Below are 26,675 nucleotides of genomic sequence, written 5' to 3'. Positions count from 1 at the left end.
CTGGTTGGTCGCGAAGTAAGGTCTCCGCTTGACATAGGGCGTTGTATATGGCCCTTAGCTCCAGGATGTTGATGTGAAGACAAGTCTCCTGACTTGACCAAAGACCTTGGAAATTTCTTCCCTGTGTGGCTGCTCCCCAACCTCGGAGGCTCGCGTTCGTGGTCACCAGGATCCAGTCCTGAATGCCGAACCTGCGGCCCTCTAGAAGGTGAGCACTCTGCAGCCACCACAGGAGAGATACCCTGGCCCTGGGGGACAGGGTGATCAACTGATGAATCTGTAGATGTGACCCGGACCACTTGTCCAGTAGGTCCCATTGCAAGATCCTCGCATGGAACCTGCCGAAGGGAATGGCCTCGTATGATGCCACCATCATTCCCAGGACTCGAGTGCAGTGATGCACTGACACCTGTTTTGGTTTCAATAGGTTCCTGACCAGAGTCATGAGTTCCTGGGCCTTTTCTATCGGAAGATAAACCCTTTTCTGGTCCGTATCCAGAATAATGCCCAAGCAAAGTCAGACGAGTCGTAGGAACCAACTGCGACTTCGGGATATTGAGAATCCAGCCGTGTTGCTGTAACACCTTCAGTGAAAGTTATACGCTGTTCAGCAACTGCTCTCTTGATCTCGCTTTTATGAGGAGATCGTTCAAGTACGGGATAATTGTGACACCTTGCTTTCGCAGGAGCACCATAATTTCCGTCATTACCTTGGTGAAAATTCTCGGAGAAAATTCTGGAGAGACCAAACGGCAACGTCTGAAATTGGTAATGACAATACTGTACCGCAAATCTTAGGTACGCCTGATGAGGTGGATAAATGAGTACATGAAGGTATGCATCCTTTATGTCCAGAGATATCATAAAATCCCCCCCTTCTAGGCTGGCGATGACCGCTCTTAGCGATTCCATCTTGAACTTGAACCTTTTCAAGTATAGGTTCAGGGATTTTAAATTTAATATGGGTCTGACCAAACCGTCCGGTTTTGGGACTACAAACAGGGTCGAATAATTTCCATTTCCTTGTTGAAGCAGGGGAACCTTGACCACCACCTGTTGAAGATACAATTTGTGAATTGCATTTAACACTATCTCCCTTTCCTGGGGAGAAGATGGTAGGGCCGATTTGAAAAACCGGCGAGGAGGCACCTCTTCGAATTTCAGCTTGTAACCCTGAGAAACAATTTCTATTGCCTAGGGATCCACCTGCGAATGAACCCAGATGTGGCTGAAAACTCGAAGACGTGCCCCCAACTGGGCGGACTCCTTTAGCGGAGCCCCAGCGTCATGCGGTGGATTTTGTAGAGGCCGGGGAGGACTTCTGTTCCTGGGAACTAGCTGTGTTGTGCAGCTTCTTCCCTCTGCCCTTACCTCTGGCAAGAAAGGACACACCTCGTACTTTCTTGTTTCTCTGTGATCGAAAGGACTGCATTTGATAATGTGGTGCTTTCTTAGGCTGTGAGGGAATATAAGGCAAAAAATTTGATTTACCAGCTGTAGCTGTGGAGACTAGGTCCGAGAGACCTTCCCCAAACAATTCCTCACCCCTGTAAGGTAAAACCTCCATATACCTTTTTGAGTCGGCATCACCTGTCCATTGCCGGGTCCATAGGACTCGTCTAGCAGAAATTGACATAGCGTTTATTCTAGAACCCAGTAGACTAATGTCACTTTGAGCATCTCTTATATATAGGACAGCATCTTTTATATGCCCTATGGTCAATAACATAGCATCCTTATCTAGGGTCTCAATCTCTGCTGATAAGGTATCTGTCCATGCTGCCACCGCGCTACAACCCCGGCCGACGCAATTGCCGGTCTGAGTAAGGTACCAGAATGTGTGTAAATGGACTTTAGGGTAACCTCCTGCTTGCGGTCAGCATGGTCCCTGATGGTAGCCGTATCCTGGGATGGCAGCGCTACCTTTTTGGATAAGCGTGTCAATGCTTTATCCACCCTAGGGGAGGATTCCCACCGTATCCTGTCCATTGGCGGGAAAGGATACGCCATAAGAATCCTTTTGGGAATCTGCAGCTTTTTGTCTGGAGATTCCCAAGCTTTTTCACATAATTCGTTCAACTCATGTGAGGGGGGAAAGGTTATCTCAGGTTTCTTTCCCTTATAGATGTGTACCCTCGTGTCAGGGACAGGGGACTCTGTGATGTGCAAAACATCTTTTATTGCAATAATCATATATCGAATACATTTAGCCAATTTTGGCTGTAACTTTGCATCATCGTAGTCGACACTGGAGTCAGAATCCGTGTCGGTATCTGTGTCAACTATTTGGGATAGTGGGCGCTTTTGAGACCCCGAAGGTCCCTGCGACATAGGGACAGGCATGGGTTGACTCCCTGACTGTTCCCTAGCTTCAGCTTTGTCTAATCTCTTGTGTAATAAGTTTACATTAGCACTTAAAACATTTCACATATCCATTCAGTCAGGTGTCGGCGTTGTCGATGGAGACACCACATTAATTTGCTCCTGCTCCTCTCTAGGAGAGCCTTCTACCTCAGACATGTCGACACACGTGTACCGACACACCATACACTCAGGGAATCCTCTTATCTGAGGACAGTTCCCCAACAAGGCCCTTTGGAGAGACACAGAGAGAGAGTATGCCAGCACACACCCCAGCGCTATATGACCCAGGAAAAAAACACAATAATTTTATGTTTACCCAGTAGCGCTGTATTTCCATATATATATGCGCCTAATTATGTGCCCCCCTCTTCTTTAAGACCCTCTTTCTACCGTGGTATAAGCAGGGGAGAGTCCGTGGAGCTTCCCCTCAGCGGTGCTGTGGAGAAAATGGTGCTGGTGAGTGCTGAGGGAGAAGCCCCACCCCCTCAGCGACGGGCTTCTGTCCCGCTCAAATATAGTAAAAAAATGGCGGGGGCTCTTATATATATATATACAGTGCCTAGCTGCATATATATTTATTTTGCCAAAGAGAGGTCTATATTGCTGCCCAGGGCGTCCCCCCTGAGCCCTTCACCCTTACACTGACTGCCGTGTGTGAGGTGTATGGGAGCAATGGAGCACAGCTTTACTGCTGTGCGTTACCTCAGTGAAGATCATGAAGTCTTCCGCCGCCTCTGAAGTCTTCTTTTCTTCTCATACTCACCCGGCTTCTATCTTCCGGCTCTGCGAGGGGGACGGCGGCGCGGCTCTGGGACGGACGGCGAGGGTGAGACCTGCGTACCGATCCCTCTGGAGCTAATGCTGTACAGTAGCCTAAGAAGCAGAGCCTATCAACTCACAGAAGTAGGTGTGCATCTCTCCCCTCCGCCCCTCGATGCAGGGAGTCTGTTGCCAGCAGGCTCCCTGAAAATAAAAAAATCTAACAAATATACTTTCTGTCAGGAAACTCAGGAGAGCTCCCTGAAAAGCACCCAGTCTCCTCTGGGCACAGTAGTAAACTGAGGTCTGGAGGAGGGGCATAGAGGGAGGAGCCAGTGCACACCCAGATCTAAAGTCTTTCTTTAAGTGCCCATGTCTCCTGCGGAGCCCGTCTATCCCCCATGGTCCTTACGGAGTCCCCAGCATCCTCTAGGACGTAAGAGAAAAATTATGCTGGCAGAAAAATCCAATTGAGTGATTAAACAGCTCCAGAGCTGCTCTGTAAGGCAAGTAAAAGGGTGTGGGCCCTGCAGCACTACCTGTAGTTTGCATTGTGCATTGGAAGCTTAGTTTGCTGTCTGTTTCCACTTCTTTTTTCTTGAGCCCCTCCCGTCTATACCCTTGTGCACTATCCTGACTTCTCCTCCCGTCTGCTTACTTTGTGCCTTCCAATGCACAATGCAAACTACAGGTAGTGCTGCAGGGCCCACACCCTTTTACTTGCCTTACAGAGCAGCTCTTGAGCTGTTACAGTGCCCAGCTGCTGCAAGAAATCAGCGTGAATGCTTCAGGGGCTGGGGCATGGCCAACATGAGCCCCACACCGAAGGAGGGTGGGGGTGTTTAATGCGAACTAGGGGTCTCGCACAATGCGAACTACAGGTAGTGCTGCAGGGCCCACACCCTTTTACTTGCCTTACAGAGCAGCTCTGGAGCTGTTACAGTGCCCAGCTGCTGCAAGAAATCAGCTTGAATGCTTCAGGGGCTGGGGCATAGCCAACATGAGCCCCACACCGACGGAGGGTGGAGGTGTTTAATGCAAACTAGGGGTCATCCAAGTGCCGCAAAAGGCCGCCATGCCCTGCATGCCCCTTTTCTCTTTTCATATGCAGACGAGGGTTGAAGCCAACTTTGACCCACTGCTTGGATGACATCGCCATATGCAAATCCATCTGCTGCAGGCCTTCCCCCAGGAATGCTTGCACTAGTTGTTGCATTTGGTTTGTTGTTTGGGGGTGCTTCAGTATTAGGCAGCCTTCTGCCCTCCCATGTTCATCTGAAAATATGTGTTCTCCCTGCAGTTGTTGTCCCCAGATGAGAGTTCCCTTGTGCTGCCTCAGTTGAATCTCCTTTACTTGACAGAGATGTGCCTGAGCAGCGGCCCTCCCCAGCCCTATCCCAAATCATACTTATTTTGCATAGGAGATACCATGGTCATGAAGACTGTTCTCCCAGGGTGCGGTTCATTCATTGCATTCTGGGTATGCTGACCCCTGTGATTTCCCCAAATGTGGGAAACTCGACTGCATTATTTAATGCGAACTAGGGGTCATCCAAGCACCGCAAAAGGCCGCCATGCCCTGCATACCCCTTTTCTCTTTTCATAAGCAGACGAGGTTTGAAGCCAACTTTGACCCACTGCTTGGATGACATCACTTGCTGCCTTTCCAATGAAGCAAGTTTAATTTAATAATAGGTGAAAAACCATCCCTACAAAGGTGTTAATCAGATACTTGGCTTTGTGGACACTTTTCAGAGCACAAATTTGTTAGCATAAAAATAAAGCCAGAAAATGAAGAGCTGTTTAATCACTCAATTGGATTTTTCTGCCAGCATATTTCTTTTTCTCTGCAACCCACTGCAAAATTGTGCTTCGTGGCTGTTTTTTTTATAAAATCACTTAATCAAATCTAACTCTGATTACATCAGAGAAGGCCAGGTACCCTACACCATAAGAGGTGGTTTGAAATTTTTACTTGTCTACTTAAAGATCACCAAAATCTGATAACGAGGTCAATTACGTCCCTAGGTGGGATACTGACAAAGGCTAATAAGCATTCATCTAGAACGTTTCCTAGAAAAACTTTAAAAAGTCAATAATCTGGAGAATTTTTGTAAGAAACACATTGGTACATTCCCATGATGAGTGAGTGCTTCAGGATCTCTTGCACTTACATGGGCTATTAACCAAAAGGTTCCCACCCAGTGATGTAATTGACCTTGTGATCAGATTTTGGTGATCTTTAAGTAGACAAGTCAAAATTTCAAACCCCCTCTTATGGTGTAGGGTACCTGGCCTTCTCTGACGTAATCAGAGTTAGATTTAATTAAGGTGCACAAGGGCATAGAAGGGAGCGGTTTAAGAAAAGAGAAGTGGAAACAGACAGCAAACTAGGCTGGAGAGAGACCTGAGACAAAGAGATCTGAATTATACGAGAGCCGACCAGGGGAAACACAAATTATGCAGTCAAGTTTCCCACATTTGGGGAAATCGCAGGAGCAGCACACCCAGAGTGCAATGGGTGAGCCTTTCCCTGGGAGAAGCACCTTCCTGATCATAGTATCTCACCTGGCAGGTAAGTAGGAGTTGGGCTAGTGCTGGGGAGGGTCGCTGCTCGGGTACCCCCCTGTCAAGTGAAGGAGATCCAACTGAGGCAGCACAAGGGAACTCTCGAAAGAAGAACAAGGCTAGAGGAAGATCTGAGACAAAGAAATCTGACTTTTACCAGAGCTGACCAGAGGAAAGCACAAACACAGTACCCCACTACCACCAGGAAACATTAACGCCACTGCATCCTTGCTGCTTTCTCATGTGGAAGTCTATTTAATGTGAAAACAAGGTGATATCTAATTAGCACACAGAAAAGAAAATTAAGTGAATTTTTGAAAGAAAACAATACTGTCAATATACTATTAAAACAAATTAAAATGGTAAAAGTTATTGTACTTTAAGTAAAAATAAAAGAGCAAAAATATCAATCCCAGTTTTGGATTACTTTAATTAACAAAAAAAATGCATATAGCAGAGGATAGTTTCAATCTTTCTACCTCTGGGTTATGGGCCCAGCATGCTTCCATTGCAGTACTCTGCTGCACATGTAAGTGCAAGAGATCCTGAAGCACTCACTCATCATGGGAAAGTACCAATGTGTTTCTTCATTGGTTGATGGCAGAAACATCTTACAAAAACACTCCAGATTATTGACTTTTTAAAGTTTTTCTAGGAAACGTTCTAGATGATTGTTTATTAGCCTTTGTCAGTATGTAATTTTGCAAAGTGTCGCTGTGGCGCAATCAGTTAGTGTGTATGGCTATTAACCAAAAGGTTGGTGGTTCAATCCCACACAGGGATGTAATTGACTTTGTTATCAGATTTTGGTGATCTTTAAGTAGACAAGTCAAAATTTCAAACCCCCTGTTATGGTGTTAGGTATTTAGACTTCTCTGATGTAATCAGAGTTAGATTTGATTCAGTGATTTTATAAAAACAGCTAGGAAGCACAATTTAGCAGTGGGTTGCAGAGAAAAAGAAATATGCTGGCAAAAAAATCCAATTGAGTGATTAAACAGCTCTTGGATGGTTTTTCACCTATTACTAAATTAAACTTGCTTCATTGGAAAGGCAGCAAGATGCATCCTCATTTCAATATCTACTGAAATAATACAGGTTGACACCAGGAAACATTAACGCCACTGCATCCTTGCTGCTTTCTCATGTGGAAGTCTGTTTAATGTGAAAACAAGGTGATATCTAATTAGCACACAGGTAAGGAATTAAGAAAATCTTTATTTAAAGGTGAAGATGTTTCTCACAAAATCGTTGCCCCAATGCATCATTGAAATTCAAGCTGGAAAGATGATTTTAATATATCACTTGTACATTTTGTATTGCTCTTCTGGTGACAATGTAGTTTGTTTTTGTCAATTACCATTTTAATAATCGGGTAAAGAAAATTAATTGGATTTTTGAAAGAAAACAATACTGTCAATATACTATTAAAACAAATTAAAATGGTAAAAGTTATTGTACTTTAAGTAAAAATAAAAGAGCAAAAATATCAATCCCAGTTTTGGATTACTTTAATTAACAAAAAAAAATGCATATAGCAGAGGATAGTTTCAATCTGCCTACCTCTGGGTTATGGACCCAGCATGCTTCCATTACAGTACTCTGCTGCACATGTAAGTGCAAGAGGTCCTGAAGCACTCACTTATCATGGGAAAGTTCCAATGTGTTTCTTCATTGGTTGATGGAAGAAACATCTTACAAAAACTCTCCACATTATTGACTTTTTAAAATGTTTCTAGGAAACGTTCTAGATGAATGCTTATTAGCATTTGTCAGTATGTACTTTTGCAAAGTGTCGCTGTGGCGCAATCAGTCTGTGTGTATGGTTATTAACCAAAAGGTTGGTGGTTCAATCCCACCCAGGGACGTAATTGACCTTGTTATCAGATTTTGGTGATCTTTAAGTAGACAAGTCAAAATTTCAAACCCCCTGTTATGGTGTAGGGTACCTGGCCTTCTCTGATGTAATCAGAGTTAGATTTGATTCAGTGATTTTATAAAAACAGCTAGGAAGCACAATTTAGCAGTGAGTTGCAGAGAAAAAGAAATATGCTGGCAAAAAAATCCAATTGAGTGATTAAACAGCTCTTCATTTTCTGGCTTTATTTTTATGCTAACAAATTTGTTCTCTGAAAAGTGTCCACAAAGCCAAGTCTCTGATTAACACCTTTGTAGGGATGGTTTTTCACCTATTACTAAATTAAACTTGCTTCATTGGAAAGGCAGCAAGATGCATCCTCATTTCAATGTCTACTGAAATAATACAGGTTGACACCAGGAAACATTAACGCCACTGCATCCTTGCTGCTTTCGCATGTGGAAGTCTGTTTAATGTGAAAACAAGGTGATATCTAATTAGCACACAGGTAAGGAATTAAGAAAATCTTTATTTAAGGGTGAAGATGTTTCTCACAAAATCGTTGCCCCAATGCATCATTGAAATTCAAGCTGGAAAGATGATTTTAATATATCACTTGTACATTTTGTATTGCTCTTCTGGTGACAATGTAGTTTGTTTTTGTCAATTACCATTATAAAAATAGGGTAAAGAAAATTAAGTGGATTTTTGAAAGAAAACAATACTGTCAATATACTATTAAAACAAATTAAAATGGTAAAAGTTATTGTACTTTAAAGTAAAAATAAAAGAGCAAAAATATCAATCCCAGTTTTGGATTACTTTAATTAACAATAAAAAATGCATATAGCAGAGGATAGTTTCAATCTGCCTACCTCTGGGTTATGGGCCCAGCATGTTTCCAATGCAGTACTCTGCTGCACATGTAAGTGCAAGAGATCCTGAAGCACTCACTCATCATGGGAAAGTACCAATGTGTTTCTTCGTTGGTTGATGGAAGAAACATCTTACAAAAACTCTCCAGATTATTGACTTTTTAAAGTTTTTCTAGGAAACGTTCTAGATGAATGCTTATTAGCCTTTGTCAGTATGTAAGTTTGCAAAGTGTCTCTGTGGCGCAATCGGTTAGTGTGTTTGGTTATTCATCAAAGGGTTGGTGGTTCAATCCCACCCAGGGATGTAATTGACCTTGTTATCAGATTTTGGTGATCTTTAAGTAGACTAGTCAAAATTTCAAACCCCCTCTTATGGTGTAGGGTACCTGGCCTTCTCTGATGTAATCAGAGTTAGATTTGATTAAGTGATTTTATAAAAAAACAGCTAGGAAGCACAATTTAGCAGTGGGTTGCAGAGAAAAAGAAATATGCTGGCAGAAAAATCCAATTGAGTGATTAAACTGCTCTTCATTTTCTGGCTTTATTTTTATGCTAACTAATTTGTTCTCTGAAAAGTGTCCACAAAGCCAAGTGTCTGATTAACATCTTTGTAGGGATGGTTTTTCACCTATTACTAAATTAAACTTGCTTCATTGGAAAGGCAGCAAGATGCATCCTCATTTCAATATCTACGGAAATAATACAGGTTGACACCAGGAAACATTAACGCCACTGCATCTTTGCTGTTTTCTCATGTGGAAGTCTGTTTAATGTGAAAACAAGGTGATATCTAATTAGCACACAGGTAAGGAATTAAGAAAATCTTTATTTAAGGGTGAAGATGTTTCTCACAAAATCGTTGCCCCAATGCATCATTGAAATTCAAGCTGGAAAGATGATTTTAATATATCACTTGTACATTTTGTATTGCTCTTCTGGTGACAATGTAGTTTGTTTTTGTCAATTACCATTTTAATAATCGGGTAAAGAAAATTAATTGGATTTTTGAAAGAAAACAATACTGTCAATATACTATTAAAACAAATTAAAATGGTAAAAGTTATTGTACTTTAAGTAAAAATAAAAGAGCACAAATATCAATCCCAGTTTTGGATTACTTTAATTAACAAAAAAAATGCATATAGCAGAGGCTAGTTTCAATCTGCCTACCTCTGGGTTATGGACCCAGCATGCTTCCATTACAGTACTCTGCTGCACATGTAAGTGCAAGAGATCCTGAAGCACTCACTCATCATGGGAAAGTACCAATGTGTTTCTTCATTGGTTGATGGAAGAAACATCTTACAAAAACTCTCCAGATTATTGACTATTTAAAGTTTTTATAGGAAACGTTCTAGATGAATGCTTATTAGCCTTTGTCAGTAAGTACTTTTGCAAAGTGTCGCTGTGGCTCAATCAGTTAGTGTGTATGGCTATTAACCAAAAGGTTGGTGGTTCAACCCCACCCAGGGACATAATTGACCTTGTTATCAGATTTTGTTGATCTTTAAGTAGACAAGTCAAAATTTCGAAAACCCCTGTTATGGTGTAGGGTACCTGGCCTTCTCTGATGTAATCAGAGTTAGATTTGATTCAGTGATTTTATAAAAACAGCTAGGAAGCACAATTTAGCAGTGGGTTGCAGAGAAAAAGAAATATGCTGGCAAAAAAATCCAATTGAGTGATTAAACAGCTCTTCATTTTCTGGCTTTATTTTTATGCTAACAAATTTGTTCTCTGAAAAGTGTCCACAAAGCCAAGTCTCTGATTAACATCTTTGTAGGGATGGTTTTTCACCTATTACTAAATTAAACTTGCTTCATTGGAAAGGCAGCAAGATGCATCCTCATTTCAATGTCTACTGAAATAATACAGGTTGACACCAGGAAACATTAACGCCACTGCATCTTTGCTGTTTTCTCATGTGGAAGTCTGTTTAATGTGAAAACAAGGTGATATCTAATTAGCACACAGGTAAGGAATTAAGAAAATCTTTATTTAAGGGTGAAGATGTTTCTCACAAAATCGTTGCCCCAATGCATCATTGAAATTCAAGCTGGAAAGATGATTTTAATATATCACTTGTACATTTTGTATTGCTCTTCTGGTGACAATGTAGTTTGTTTTTGTCAATTACCATTATAATAATAGGGTAAAGAAAATTAAGTGGATTTTTGAAAGAAAACAATACTGTCAATATACTATTAAAACAAATTAAAATGGTAAAAGTTATTGTACTTTAAGTAAAAATAAAAGAGCAAAAATATCAATCCCAGTTTTGGATTACTTTAATTAACAATAAAAAATGCATATAGCAGAGGATAGTTTCATTCTGCCTACCTCTGGGTTATGGGCCCAGCATGTTTCCAATGCAGTACTCTGCTGCACATGTAAGTGCAAGAGATCCTGAAGCACTCACTCATCATGGGAAAGTACCAATGTGTTTCTTCGTTGGTTGATGGAAGAAACATCTTACAAAAACTCTCCAGATTATTGACTTTTTAAAGTTTTTCTAGGAAACATTCTAGATGAATGCTTATTAGCCTTTGTCAGTAAGTACTTTTGCAAAGTGTCGCTGTGGCGCAATCAGTTAGTGTGTACGGCTATTAACCAAAAGGTTGGTGGTTCAATCCCACCCAGGGACGTAATTGACCTTGTTATCAGATTTTGTTGATCTTTAAGTAGACAAGTCAAAATTTCGAAAACCCCTGTTATGGTGTAGGGTACCTGGCCTTCTCTGATGTAATCAGAGTTAGATTTGATTCAGTGATTTTATAAAAACAGCTAGGAAGCACAATTTAGCAGTGGGTTGCAGAGAAAAAGAAATATGCTGGCAAAAAAATCCAATTGAGTGATTAAACAGCTCTTCATTTTCTGGCTTTATTTTTATGCTAACAAATTTGTTCTCTGAAAAGTGTCCACAAAGCCAAGTATCTGATTAACATCTTTGTAGGGATGGTTTTTCACCTATTACTAAATTAAACTTGCTTCATTGGAAAGGCAGCAAGATGCATCCTCATTTCAATATCTACTGAAATAATACAGGTTGACACCAGGAAACATTAACGCCACTGCATCCTTGCTGCTTTCTCATGTGGAAGTCTGTTTAATGTGAAAACAAGGTGATATCTAATTAGCACACAGGTAAGGAATTAAGAAAATCTTTATTTAAGGGTGAAGATTTTTCTCACAAAATCGTTGCCCCAATGCATCATTGAAATTCAAGCTGGAAAGATGATTTTAATATATCACTTGTACATTTTGTATTGCTCTTCTGGTGACAATGTAGTTTGCTTTTGTCAATTACCATTTTAATAATCGGGTAAAGAAAATTAATTGGATTTTTGAAAGAAAACAATACTGTCAATATACTATTAAAACAAATTAAAATGGTAAAAGTTATTGTACTTTAAGTAAAAATAAAAGAGCAAAAATATCAATCCCAGTTTTGGATTACTTTAATTAACAAAAAAAATGCATATAGCAGAGGATAGTTTCAATCTGCCTACCTCTGGGTTATGGACCCAGCATGCTTCCATTACAGTACTCTGCTGCACATGTAAGTGCAAGAGATCCTGAAGCACTCACTCATCATGGGAAAGTACCAATGTGTTTCTTCATTGGTTGATGGAAGAAACATCTTACAAAAACTCTCCACATTATTGACTTTTTAAAATGTTTCTAGGAATCGTTCTAGATGAATGCGTATTAGTCTTTGTCAGTAAGTACTTTTGCAAAGTGTCGCTGTGGCGCAATCAGTTAGTGTGTGAGGCTATTAACCAAAAGGTTGGTGGTTCAATCCCACCCAGGGACTTAATTGACCTTGTTATCAGATTTTGATGATCTTTAAGTAGACAAGTCAAAATTTCAAACCCCCTGTTATGGTGTAGGGTACCTGGCCTTCTCTGATGTAATCAGAGTTAGATTTGATTTAGTGATTTTATAAAAACAGCTAGGAAGCACAATTTAGCAGTGAGTTGCAGAGAAAAAGAAATATGCTGGCAAAAAATCCAATTGAGTGATTAAACAGCTCTTCATTTTCTGGCTTTATTTTTATGCTAACAAATTTGTTCTCTGAAAAGTGTCCACAAAGCCAAGTCTCTGATTAACATCTTTGTAGGGATGGTTTTTCACCTATTACTAAATTAAACTTGCTTCATTGGAAAGGCAGCAAGATGCATCCTCATTTCAATGTCTACTGAAATAATACAGGTTGACACCAGGAAACATTAACGCCACTGCATCCTTGCTGCTTTCGCATGTGGAAGTCTGTTTAATGTGAAAACAAGGTGATATCTAATTAGCACACAGGTAAGGAATTAAGAAAATCTTTATTTAAGGGTGAAGGTGTTTCTCACAAAATCGTTGCCCCAATGCATCATTGAAATTCAAGCTGGAAAGATGATTTTAATATATCACTTGTACATTTTGTATTGCTCTTCTGGTGACAATGTAGTTTGTTTTTGTCAATTACCATTATAATAATAGGGTAAAGAAAATTAAGTGGATTTTTGAAAGAAAACAATACTGTCAATATACTATTAAAACAAATTAAAATGGTAAAAGTTATTGTACTTTAAGTAAAAATAAAAGAGCAAAAATATCAATCCCAGTTTTGGATTACTTTAATTAACAATAAAAAATTCATATAGCAGAGGATAGTTTCAATCTGCCTACCTCTGGGTTATGGGCCCAGCATGTTTCCAATGCAGTACTCTGCTGCACATGTAAGTGCAAGAGATCCTGAAGCACTCACTCATCATGGGAAAGTACCAATGTGTTTCTTCGTTGGTTGATGGAAGAAACATCTTACAAAAACTCTCCAGATTATTGACTTTTTAAAGTTTTTCTAGGAAACGTTCTAGATGAATGCTTATTAGCCTTTGTCAGTATGTAAGTTTGCAAAGTGTCTCTGTGGCGCAATCGGTTAGTGTGTTTGGTTATTAATCAAAGGGTTGGTGGTTCAATACCACCCAGGGATGTAATTGACCTTGTTATCAGATTTTGGTGATCTTTAAGTAGACAAGTCAAAATTTCAAACCCCCTCTTATGGTGTAGGGTACCTGGCCTTCTCTGATGTAATCAGAGTTAGATTTGATTAAGTGATTTTATAAAAAAACAGCTAGGAAGCACAATTTAGCAGTGGGTTGCAGAGAAAAAGAAATATGCTGGCAGAAAAATCCAATTGAGTGATTAAACAGCTCTTCATTTTCTGGCTTTATTTTTATGCTAACTAATTTGTTCTCTGAAAAGTGTCCACAAAGCCAAGTGTCTGATTAACATCTTTGTAGGGATGGTTTTTAACCTATTACTAAATTAAACTTGCTTCATTGGTAAGGCAGCAAGATGCATCCTCATTTCAATATCTACGGAAATAATACAGGTTGACACCAGGAAACATTAACGCCACTGCATCTTTGCTGTTTTCTCATGTGGAAGTCTGTTTAATGTGAAAACAAGGTGATATCTAATTAGCACACAGGTAAGGAATTAAGAAAATCTTTATTTAAGGGTGAAGATGTTTCTCACAAAATCGTTGCCCCAATGCATCATTGAAATTCAAGCTGGAAAGATGATTTTAATATATCACTTGTACATTTTGTATTGCTCTTCTGGTGACAATGTAGTTTGTTTTTGTCAATTACCATTATAATAATAGGGTAAAGAAAATTAAGTGGATTTTTGAAAGAAAACAATACTGTCAATATACTATTAAAACAAATTAAAATGGTAAAAGTTATTGTACTTTAAGTAAAAATAAAAGAGCAAAAATATCAATCCCAGTTTTGGATTACTTTAATTAACAATAAAAAATGCATATAGCAGAGGATAGTTTCATTCTGCCTACCTCTGGGTTATGGGCCCAGCATGTTTCCAATGCAGTACTCTGCTGCACATGTAAGTGCAAGAGATCCTGAAGCACTCACTCATCATGGGAAAGTACCAATGTGTTTCTTCGTTGGTTGATGGAAGAAACATCTTACAAAAACTCTCCAGATTATTGACTTTTTAAAGTTTTTCTAGGAAACATTCTAGATGAATGCTTATTAGCCTTTGTCAGTAAGTACTTTTGCAAAGTGTCGCTGTGGCGCAATCAGTTAGTGTGTACGGCTATTAACCAAAAGGTTGGTGGTTCAATCCCACCCAGGGACGTAATTGACCTTGTTATCAGATTTTGTTGATCTTTAAGTAGACAAGTCAAAATTTCGAAAACCCCTGTTATGGTGTAGGGTACCTGGCCTTCTCTGATGTAATCAGAGTTAGATTTGATTCAGTGATTTTATAAAAACAGCTAGGAAGCACAATTTAGCAGTGGGTTGCAGAGAAAAAGAAATATGCTGGCAAAAAAATCCAATTGAGTGATTAAACAGCTCTTCATTTTCTGGCTTTATTTTTATGCTAACAAATTTGTTCTCTGAAAAGTGTCCACAAAGCCAAGTATCTAATTAACATCTTTGTAGGGATGGTTTTTCACCTATTACTAAATTAAACTTGCTTCATTGGAAAGGCAGCAAGATGTATCCTCATTTCAATATCTACTGAAATAATACAGGTTGACACCAGGAAACATTAACGCCACTGCATCCTTGCTGCTTTCTCATGTGGAAGTCTGTTTAATGTGAAAACAAGGTGATATCTAATTAGCACACAGGTAAGGAATTAAGAAAATCTTTATTTAAGGGTGAAGATGTTTCTCACAAAATCGTTGCCCCAATGCATCATTGAAATTCAAGCTGGAAAGATGATTTTAATATATCACTTGTACATTTTGTATTGCTCTTCTGGTGACAATGTAGTTTGCTTTTGTCAATTACCATTTTAATAATCGGGTAAAGAAAATTAATTGGATTTTTGAAAGAAAACAATACTGTCAATATACTATTAAAACAAATTAAAATGGTAAAAGTTAATGTACTTTAAGTAAAAATAAAAGAGCAAAAATATCAATCCCAGTTTTGGATTACTTTAATTAACAAAAAAAAATGCATATAGCAGAGGATAGTTTCAATCTGCCTACCTCTGGGTTATGGACCCAGCATGCTTCCATTACAGTACTCTGCTGCACATGTAAGTGCAAGAGATCCTGAAGCACTCACTCATCATGGGAAAGTACCAATGTGTTTCTTCATTGGTTGATGGAAGAAACATCTTACAAAAACTCTCCACATTATTGACTTTTTAAAATGTTTCTAGGAATCGTTCTAGATGAATGCTTATTAGCCTTTGTCAGTAAGTACTTTTGCAAAGTGTCACTGTGGCGCAATCAGTTAGTGTGTAAGGCTATTAACCAAAAAGTTGGTGGTTCAATCCCACCCAGGGACTTAATTGATCTTGTTATCAGATTTTGGTGATCTTTAAGTAGACAAGTCAAAATTTCAAACCCCCTGTTATGGTGTAGGGTACCTGGCCTTCTCTGATGTAATCAGAGTTAGATTTGATTCAGTGATTTTATAAAAACAGCTAGGAAGCACAATTTAGCAGTGGGTTGCAGAGAAAAAGAAATATGCTGGCAGAAAAATCCAATTGAGTGATTAAACAGCTCTTCATTTTCTGGCTTTATTTTTATGCTAACTAATTTGTTCTCTGAAAAGTGTCCACAAAGCCAAGTATCTGATTAACATATTTGTAGGGATGGTTTTTCACCTATTACTAAATTAAACTTGCTTCATTGGAAAGGCAGCAAGATGCATCCTCATTTCAATATCTACTGAAATAATACAGGTTGACACCAGGAAACATTAACGCCACTGCATCCTTGCTGCTTTCTCATGTGGAAGTCTGTTTAATGTGAAAACAAGGTGATATCTAATTAGCACACAGGTAAGGAATTAAGAAAATCTTTATTTAAGGGTGAAGATGTTTCTCACAAAATCGTTGCCCCAATGCATCATTGAAATTCAAGCTGGAAAGATGATTTTAATATATCACTTGTACATTTTGTATTGCTCTTCTGGTGACAATGTAGTTTGTTTTTGTCAATTACCATTTTAATAATAGGGTAAAGAAAATTAAGTGGATTTTTGAAAGAAAACAATACTGTCAATATACTATTAAAACAAATTAAAATGGTAAAAGTTATTGTACTTTAAGTAAAAATAAAAGCTAAAATATCAATCCCAGTTTTGGATTACTTTAATGAACAAAAAAAAAAATGCATATAGCAAAGGATAGTTTCAATCTGCCTACCTCTGGGTTATGGGCCCAGCATGCTTTCATTGCAGTACTCTGCTGCACATGTAAGTGCAAGAGATCCTGAAGCACTCACTCATCATGCGAAAGTACCAATGTGTTTCTTCATTGGTTGCTGGAAGAAACATCTTACAAAAACTCTCCAGATTATTGATTTTTTAAAGTTTTTCTAGGAAACGTTCTAGATGAATGCTTATTAGTCTTTGTCAGTATGTACTTTTTGCAAAGTGTCTCTGTGGCGCAATCGGTTAGTGTGTTCAGCTATTAATCAAAAGGTTGGTGGTTCAATCCCTCCCAGGGACATAATTGACCTTGTGATCAGATTTTGGTGATATTTAAGTAGACAAGTCAAAATTGCAAACCCCCTGTTATGGTGTAGGGTACCTGGCCTTCTCTGATGTAATCAGAGTTAGATTTGATTAAGTGATTTTATAAAAAAACAGCTAGGAAGCACAATTTAGCAGTGGGTTGCAGAGAAAAAGAATAATGCTGGCAGAAAAATCCAATTGAGTGATTAAACAGCTCTTCATTTTCTGGCTTTATTTTTATGATAACAAATTTGTTCTCTGAAAAGTGTCCACAAAGCCAAGTATCTGATTAACATCTTTGTAGGGATGGTTTTTCACCTATTACTAAATTAAACTTGCTTCATTGGAAAGGCAGCAAGATGCATCCTCATTTCAATATCTACGGAAATAATACAGGTTGACACCAGGAAACATTAACGCCACTGCATCTTTACTGTTTTCTCATGTGGAAGTCTGTTTAATGTGAAAACAAGGTGATATCTAATTAGCACACAGGTAAGGAATTAAGAAAATCTTTATTTAAGGGTGAAGATGTTTCTCACAAAATCGTTGCCCCAATGCATCATTGAAATTCAAGCTGGAAAGATGATTTTAATATATCACTTGTACATTTTGTATTGCTCTTCTGGTGACAATGTAGTTTGTTTTTGTCAATTACCATTTTAATAATCGGGTAAAGAAAATTAAGTGGATTTTTGAAAGAAAACAATACTGTCAATATACTATTAAAACAAATTAAAATGGTAAAAGTTATTGTACTTTAAGTAAAAATAAAAGAGCAAAAATATCAATCCCAGTTTTGGATTACGTTAATTAACAAAAAAAAAATGCATATAGCAGAGGATAGTTTCAATCTGCCTACCTCTGGGTTATGGACCCAGCATGCTTCCATTACAGTACTCTGCTGCACATGTAAGTGCAAAAGATCCTGAAGCACTCACTCATCATGGGAAAGTACCAATGTGTTTCTTCATTGGTTGATGGAAGAAACATCTTACAAAAACTCTCCACATTATTGACTTTTTAAAATGTTTCTAGGAATCGTTCTAGATGAATGCTTATTAGCCTTTGTCAGTATTGACTTTTGCAAAGTGTCGCTGTGGCGCAATCAGTTAGTGTGTAAGGCTATTAACCAAAAGGTTGGTGGTTCAATCCCACCCAGGGACTTAATTGACCTTGTTATCAGATTTTGGTGATCTTTAAGTAGACAAGTCAAAATTTCAAACCCCCTGTTATGGTGTAGGGTACCTGGCCTTCTCTGATGTAGTTAGATTTGATTCAGTGATTTTATAAAAACAGCTAGGAAGCACAATTTAGCAGTGGGTTGCAGAGAAAAAGAAATATGCTGGCAGAAAAATCCAATTGAGTGATTAAACAGCTCTTCATTTTCTGGCTTTATTTTTATGCTAACTAATTTGTTCTCTGAAAAGTGTCCACAAAGCCAAGTATCTGATTAACATATTTGTAGGGATGGTTTTTCATCTATTACTAAATTAAACTTGCTTCATTGGAAAGGCAGCAAGATGCATCCTCATTTCAATATCTACTGAAATAATACAGGTTGACACCAGGAAACATTAACGCCACTGCATCCTTGCTGCTTTCTCATGTGGAAGTCTGTTTAATGTGAAAACAAGGTGATATCTAATTAGCACACAGGTAAGGAATTAAGAAAATCTTTATTTAAGGGTGAAGATGTTTCTCACATAATCGTTGCCCCAATGCATCATTGAAATTCAAGCTGGAAAGATGATTTTAATGTATCACTTGTACATTTTGTATTGCTCTTCTGGTGACAATGTAGTTTGTTTTTGTCAATTACCATTTTAATAATCGGGTAAAGAAAATTAATTGGATTTTTGAAAGAAAACAATACTGTCAATATACTATTAAAACAAATTAAAATGGTAAAAGTTATTGTACTTTAAGTAAAAATAAAAGCTAAAATATCAATCCCAGTTTTGGATTACTTTAATGAACAAAAAAAAATGCATATAGCAAAGGATGGTTTCAATCTGCCTACCTCTGGGTTATGGGCCCAGCATGCTTCCATTGCAGTACTCTGCTGCACATGTAAGTGCAAGAGATCCTGAAGCACTCACTCATCATGCGAAAGTACCAATGTGTTTCTTCGTTGGTTGCTGGAAGAAACATCTTACAAAAACTCTCCAGATTATTGACTTTTTAAAGTTTTTTTAGGAAACGTTCTAGATGAATGCTTATTAGTCTTTGTCAGTATGTACTTTTTGCAAAGTGTCTCTGTGGCGCATTTGGTTAGTGTGTTCAGCTATTAATCAAAAAGTTGGTGGTTCAATCCCACCCAGGGACATAATTGACCTTGTGATCAGATTTTGGTGATATTTAAGTAGACAAGTCAAAATTGCAAACCCCCTCTTATGGTGTAGGGTACCTGGCCTTCTCTGATGTAATCAGAGTTAGATTTGATTAAGTGATTTTATAAAAAAAACAGCTAGGAAGCACAATTTAGCAGTGGGTTGCAGAGAAAAAGAAAAATGCTGGCAGAAAAATCCAATTGAGTGATTAAACAGCTCTTCATTTTCTGGCTTTATTTTTATGATAACAAATTTGTTCTCTGAAAAGTGTCCACAAAGCCAAGTATCTGATTAACATTTTTGTAGGGATGGTTTTTCACCTATTACTAAATTAAACTTGCTTCATTGGAAAGGCAGCAAGATGCATCCTCATTTCAATATCTACGGAAACAATACAGGTTGACACCAGGAAACATTAACGCCACTGCATCTTTGCTGTTTTCTCATGTGGAAGTCTGTTTAATGTGAAAACAAGGTGATATCTAATTAGCACACAGGTAAGGAATTAAGAAAATCTTTATTTAAGGGTGAAGATGTTTCTCACAAAATCGTTGCCCCAATGCATCATTGAAATTCAAGCTGGAAAGATGATTTTAATATATCACTTGTACATTTTGTATTGCTCTTCTGGTGACAATGTAGTTTGTTTTTGTCAATTACCATTTTAAAAATCGGGTAAAGAAAATTAATTGGATTTTTGAAAGAAAACAATACTGTCAATATACTATTAAAACAAATTAAAATGGTAAAAGTTATTGTACTTTAAGTAAAAATTAAAGCTAAAATATCAATCCCAGTTTTGGATTACTTTAATGAACAAAAAAAAAATGCATATAGCAAAGGATAGTTTCAATCTGCCTACCTCTGGGTTATGGGCCCAGCATGCTTCCAGTGCAGTACGCTGCTGCACATGTAAGTGCAAGAGATCCTGAAGCACTCACTCATCATGCGAAAGTACCAATGTGTTTCTTCATTGGTTGCTGGAAGAAACATCTTACAAAAACTCTCCAGATTATTGACTTTTTAAAGTTTTTCTAGGAAACGTTCTAGATGAATGCTTATTAGTCTTTGTCAGTATGTATTTTTTGCAAAGTGTCTCTGTGGCGCAATCGGTTAGTGTGTTCAGCTATTAATCAGAAGGTTGGTGGTTCAATCCCACCCAGGGACGTAATTGACCTTGTGATCAGATTTTGGTAATATTTAAGTAGACAAGTCAAAATTGCAAAACCCCTCTTATGGTGTAGGGTACCTGGCCTTCTCTGATGTAATCAGAGTTAGATTTGATTAAGTGATTTTATAAAAAAAACAGCTAGGAAGCACAATTTAGCAGTGGGTTGCAGAGAAAAAGAAAAATGCTGGCAGAAAAATCCAATTGAGTGATTAAACAGCTCTTCATTTTCTGGCTTTATTTTTATGATAACAAATTTGTTCTCTGAAAAGTGTCCACAAAGCCAAGTATCTGATTAACATCTTTGTAGGGATGGTTTTTCACCTATTACTAAATTAAACTTGCTTCATTGGAAAGGCAGCAAGATGCATCCTCATTTCAATATCTACGGAAATAATACAGGTTGACACCAGGAAACATTAACGCCACTGCATCTTTGCTGTTTTCTCATGTGGAAGTCTGTTTAATGTGAAAACAAAGTGATATCTAATTAGCACACAGGTAAGGAATTAAGAAAATCTTTATTTAAGGGTGAAGATGTTTCTCACAAAATCGTTGCCCCAATGCATCATTGAAATTCAAGCTGGAAAGATGATTTTAATATATCACTTGTACATTTTGTATTGCTCTTCTGGTGACAATGTAGTTTGTTTTTGTCAATTACCATTTTAATAATCGGGTAAAGAAAAGTAATTGGATTTTTGAAAGAAAACAATACTGTCAATATACTATTAAAACAAATTAAAATGGTAAAAGTTATTGTACTTTAAGTAAAAATAAAAGAGCAAAAATATCAATCCCAGTTTTGGATTACTTTAATTAACAAAAAAAAAAATGCATATAGCAGAGGATAGTTTCAATCTGCCTACCTCTGGGTTATGGACCCAGCATGCTTTCATAACAGTACTCTGCTGCACATGTAAGTGCAAGAGATCCTGAAGCACTCACTCATCATGGGAAAGTACCAATGTGTTTCTTCATTGGTTGATGGAAGAAACATCTTACAAAAACTCTCCAGATTATTGACTATTTAAAGTTTTTATAGGAAACGTTCTAGATGAATGCTTATTAGCCTTTGTCAGTATGTACTTTTGCAAAGTGTCGCTGTGGCGCAATCAGTTAGTGTGTACAGCTATTAACCAAAAGGTTGGTGGTTCAATCCCACCCAGGGACATAATTGACCTTGTTATCAGATTTTGTTGATCTTTAAGTAGACAAGTCAAAATTTCGAAAACCCCTGTTATGGTGTAGGGTACCTGGCCTTCTCTGATGTAATCAGAGTTAGATTTGATTCAGTGATTTTATAAAAACAGCTAGGAAGCACAATTTAGCAGTGGGTTGCAGAGAAAAAGAAATATGCTATCAAAAAAATCCAATTGAGTGATTAAACAGCTCTTCATTTTCTGGCTTTATTTTTATGCTAACAAATTTGTTCTCTGAAAAGTGTCCACAAAGCCAAGTCTCTGATTAACACCTTTGTAGGGATGGTTTTTCACCTATTACTAAATTAAACTTGCTTCATTGGAAAGGCAGCAAGATGCATCCTCATTTCAATATCTACTGAAATAATACAGGTTGACACCAGGAAACATTAACGCCACTGCATCCTTGCTGCTTTCTCATGTGGAAGTCTGTTTAATGTGAAAACAAGGTGATATCTAATTAGCACACAGGTAAGGAATTAAGAAAATCTTTATTTAAGGGTGAAGATGTTTCTCACAAAATCGTTGCCCCAATGCATCATTGAAATTCAAGCTGGAAAGATGATTTTAATATATCACTTGTACATTTTGTATTGCTCTTCTGGTGACAATGTAGTTTGTTTTTGTCAATTACCATTTTAATAATCGGGTAAAGAAAATTAAGTGGATTTTTGAAAGAAAACAATACTGTCAATATACTATTAAAACAAATTAAAATGGTAAAAGTTATTGTACTTTAAGTAAAAATAAAAGCTAAAATATCAATCCCAGTTTTGGATTACTTTAATGAACAAAAAAAAATGCATATAGCAGAGGATAGTTTCAATCTGCCTACCTCTGGGTTATGGACCCAGCATGCTTCCATTACAGTACTCTGCTGCACATGTAAGTGCAAGAGATCCTGAAGCACTCACTCATCATGGGAAAGTACCAATGTGTTTCTTCATTGGTTGATGGAAGAAACATCTTACAAAAACTCTCCACATTATTGACTTTTTGAAATGTTTCTAGGAATCGTTCTAGATGAATGCTTATTAGCCTTTGTCAGTAAGTACTTTTGCAAAGTGTCGCTGTGGCGCAATCAGTTAGTGTGTAAGGCTATTAACCAAAAGGTTGGTGGTTCAATCCCACCCAGGGACTTAATTGACCTTGTTATCAGATTTTGGTGATCTTTAAGCAGACAAGTCAAAATTTCAAACCCCCTGTTATGGTGTAGGGTACCTGGCCTTCTCTGATGTAATCAGAGTTAGATTTGATTCAGTGATTTTATAAAAACAGCTAGGAAGCACAATTTAGCAGTGGGTTGCAGAGAAAAAGAAATATGCTGGCAGAAAAATCCAATTGAGTGATTAAACAGCTCTTCATTTTCTGGCTTTATTTTTATGCTAACTAATTTGTTCTCTGAAAAGTGTCCACAAAGCCAAGTATCTGATTAACATATTTGTAGGGATGGTTTTTCACCTATTACTAAATTAAACTTGCTTCATTGGAAAGGCAGCAAGATGCATCCTCATTTCAATATCTACTGAAATAATACAGGTTGACACCAGGAAACATTAACGCCACTGCATCCTTGCTGCTTTCTCATGTGGAAGTCTGTTTAATGTGAAAACAAGGTGATATCTAATTAGCACACAGGTAAGGAATTAAGAAAATCTTTATTTAAGGGTAAAGATGTTTCTCAGAAAATCATTGCCCCAATGCATCATTGAAATTCAAGCTGGAAAGATGATTTTAATATATCACTTGTACATTTTGTATTGCTCTTCTGGTGACAATGTAGTTTGTTTTTGTCAATTACCATTTTAATAATAGGGTAAAGAAAATTAAGTGGATTTTTGAAAGAAAACAATACTGTCAATATACTATTAAAACAAATTAAAATGGTAAAAGTTATTGTACTTTAAGTAAAAATAAAAGCTAAAATATCAATCCCAGTTTTGGATTACTTTAATGAACAAAAAAAAAATGCATATAGCAAAGGATAGTTTCAATCTGCCTACCTCTGGGTTATGGGCCCAGCATGCTTCCATTGCAGTACTCTGCTGCACATGTAAGTGCAAGAGATCCTGAAGCACTCACTCATCATGCGAAAGTACCAATGTGTTTCTTCATTGGTTGCTGGAAGAAACATCTTACAAAAACTCTCCAGATTATTGACTTTTTAAAGTTTTTCTAGGAAACGTTCTAGATGAATGCTTATTAGTCTTTGTCAGTATATTCTTTTTGCAAAGTGTCTCTGTGGCGCAATCGGTTAGTGTGTTCAGCTATTAATCAAAAGGTTGGTGGTTCAATCCCACCCAGGGACGTAATTGACCTTGTGATCAGATTTTGGTGATATTTAAGTAGACAAGTCAAAATTGCAAACCCCCTCTTATAGTGTAGGGTACCTGGCCTTCTCTGATGTAATCAGAGTTAGATTTGATTAAGTGATTTTATAAAAAAACAGCTAGGAAGCACAATTTAGCAGTGGGTTGCAGAGAAAAAGAAAAATGCTGGCAGAAAAATACAATTGAGTGATTAAACAGCTCTTCATTTTCTGGCTTTATTTTTATGATAACAAATTTGTTCTCTGAAAAGTGTCCACAAAGCCAAGTATCTGATTAACATATTTGTAGGGATGGTTTTTCACCTATTACTAAATTAAACTTGCTTCATTGGAAAGGCAGCAAGATGCATCCTCATTTCAATATCTACTGAAATAATACAGGTTGACACCAGGAAACATTAACGCCACTGCATCCTTGCTGCTTTCTCATGTGGAAGTCTGTTTAATGTGAAAACAAGGTGATATCTAATTAGCACACAGGTAAGGAATTAAGAAAATCTTTATTTAAGGGTAAAGATGTTTCTCACAAAATCATTGCCCCAATGCATCATTGAAATTCAAGCTGGAAAGATGATTTTAATATATCACTTGTACATTTTGTATTGCTCTTCTGGTGACAATGTAGTTTGTTTTTGTCAATTACCATTTTAATAATAGGGTAAAGAAAATTAAGTGGATTTTTGAAAGAAAACAATACTGTCAATATACTATTAAAACAAATTAAAATGGTAAAAGTTATTGTACTTTAAGTAAAAATAAAAGCTAAAATATCAATCCCAGTTTTGGATTACTTTAATGAACAAAAAAAAATGCATATAGCAAAGGATAGTTTCAATCTGCCTACCTCTGGGTTATGGGCCCAGCATGCTTCCATTGCAGTACTCTGCTGCACATGTAAGTGCAAGAGATCCTGAAGCACTCACTCATCATGCGAAAGTACCAATGTGTTTCTTCATTGGTTGCTGGAAGAAACATCTTACAAAAACTCTCCAGATTATTGACTTTTTAAAGTTTTTCTAGGAAACGTTCTAGATGAATGCTTATTAGTCTTTGTCAGTATATTCTTTTTGCAAAGTGTCTCTGTGGCGCAATCGGTTAGTGTGTTTAGCTATTAATCATAAGGTTGGTGGTTCAATCCCACCCAGGGACGTAATTGACCTTGTGATCAGATTTTGGTGATATTTAAGTAGACAAGTCAAAATTTCAAAAACCCCTGTTATGGTGTAGGGTACCTGGCCTTCTCTGATGTAATCAGAGTTAGATTTGATTCAGTGATTTTATAAAAACAGCTAGGAAGCACAATTTAGCAGTGGTTTGCAGAGAAAAAGAAATATGCTGGCAAAAAAATCCAATTGAGTGATTAAACAGCTCTTCATTTTCTGGCTTTATTTTTATGCTAACAAATTTGTTCTCTGAAAAGTGTCCACAAAGCCAAGTATCTGATTAACATCTTTGTAGGGATGGTTTTTCACCTATTACTAAATTAAACTTGCTTCATTGGAAAGGCAGCAAGATGCATCCTCATTTCAATATCTACTGAAATAATACAGGTTGACACCAGGAAACATTAACGCCACTGCATCCTTGCTGCTTTCTCATGTGGAAGTCTGTTTAATGTGAAAACAAGGTGATATCTAATTAGCACACAGGTAAGGAATTAAGAAAATCTTTATTTAAGGGTGAAGATGTTTCTCACAAAATCGTTGCCCCAATGCATCATTGAAATTCAAGCTGGAAAGATGATTTTAATATATCACTTGTACATTTTGTATTGCTCTTCTGGTGACAATGTAGTTTGTTTTTGTCAATTATCATTTTAATAATAGGGTAAAGAAAATTAAGTGGATTTTTGAAAGAAAACAATACTGTCAATATACTATTAAAACAAATTAAAATGGTAAAAGTTATTGTACTTTAAGTAAAAATAAAAGAGCAAAAATATCAATCCCAGTTTTGGATTACTTTAATTAACAAAAAAAAATGCATATAGCAGAGGATAGTTTCAATCTGCCTACCTCTGGGTTATGGGCCCAGCATGCTTCCATTGCAGTACTCTGCTGCACATGTAAGTGCAAGAGATCCTGAAGCACTCACTCATCATGGGAAAGTACCAATGCGTTTCTTCATTGGTTGATGGAAGAAACATCTTACAAAATCTCTCCAGATTATTGACTTTTTAAAGTTTTCTAGGAATTGTTCTAGATGAATGCTTATTAGCCTTTGTCAGTATGTACTTTTGCAAAGTGTCTCTGTGGTGCAATCGGTTAGTGTGTTTGGTTATTAACCAAAGGGTTGGTGGTTCAATCCCACCCAGGGATGTTATTGACCTTGTCATCAGATTTTGGTGATCTTTAAGTAGACAAGTCAAAATTTCAAACCCCCTCTTATGGTGTAGGGTACCTGGCCTACTCTGATGTAATCAGAGTTAGATTTGATTAAGTGATTTTATAAAAAAACAGCTAGGAAGCACAATTTAGCAGTGGGTTGCAGAGAAAATGAAATATGCTGGCAGAAAAATCCAATTGAGTGATTAAACAGCTCTTCATTTTCTGGCTTTATTTTTATGCTAACAAATTTGTTCTCTGAAAAGTGTCCACAAAGCCAAGTATCGGATTAACATCTTTGTAGGGATGGTTTTTCACCTATTACTAAATTAAACTTGCTTCATTGGAAAGGCAGCAAGATGCATCCTCATTTCAATATCTACTGAAATAATACAGG

General features: G+C 37.4%; 1 non-coding gene and 1 pseudogene across 1 annotated transcript; one reads left to right on the top strand and one right to left on the bottom strand.

Moving 5' to 3' along the window:
* The first annotated feature begins 4,527 nt into the window (after positions 1–4,527).
* Positions 4,528–4,706, top strand: LOC135029625 (U1 spliceosomal RNA; annotated as a pseudogene).
* An 837-nt stretch (positions 4,707–5,543) lies between these two features.
* LOC135029559 (U1 spliceosomal RNA) lies at positions 5,544–5,706 on the bottom strand. Its single transcript, XR_010225681.1, has one exon. It is a non-coding gene; the product is annotated as a U1 spliceosomal RNA (small nuclear RNA).
* Positions 5,707–26,675: the final 20,969 nt, after the last annotated feature.

The sequence above is a fragment of the Pseudophryne corroboree genome, unplaced genomic scaffold, assembly GCF_028390025.1.
Source record: "Pseudophryne corroboree isolate aPseCor3 unplaced genomic scaffold, aPseCor3.hap2 scaffold_490, whole genome shotgun sequence".
Classification (NCBI taxonomy): Eukaryota; Metazoa; Chordata; class Amphibia; order Anura; family Myobatrachidae; genus Pseudophryne; species Pseudophryne corroboree.
This window is presented reverse-complemented; position numbering and strand designations above follow the sequence as displayed.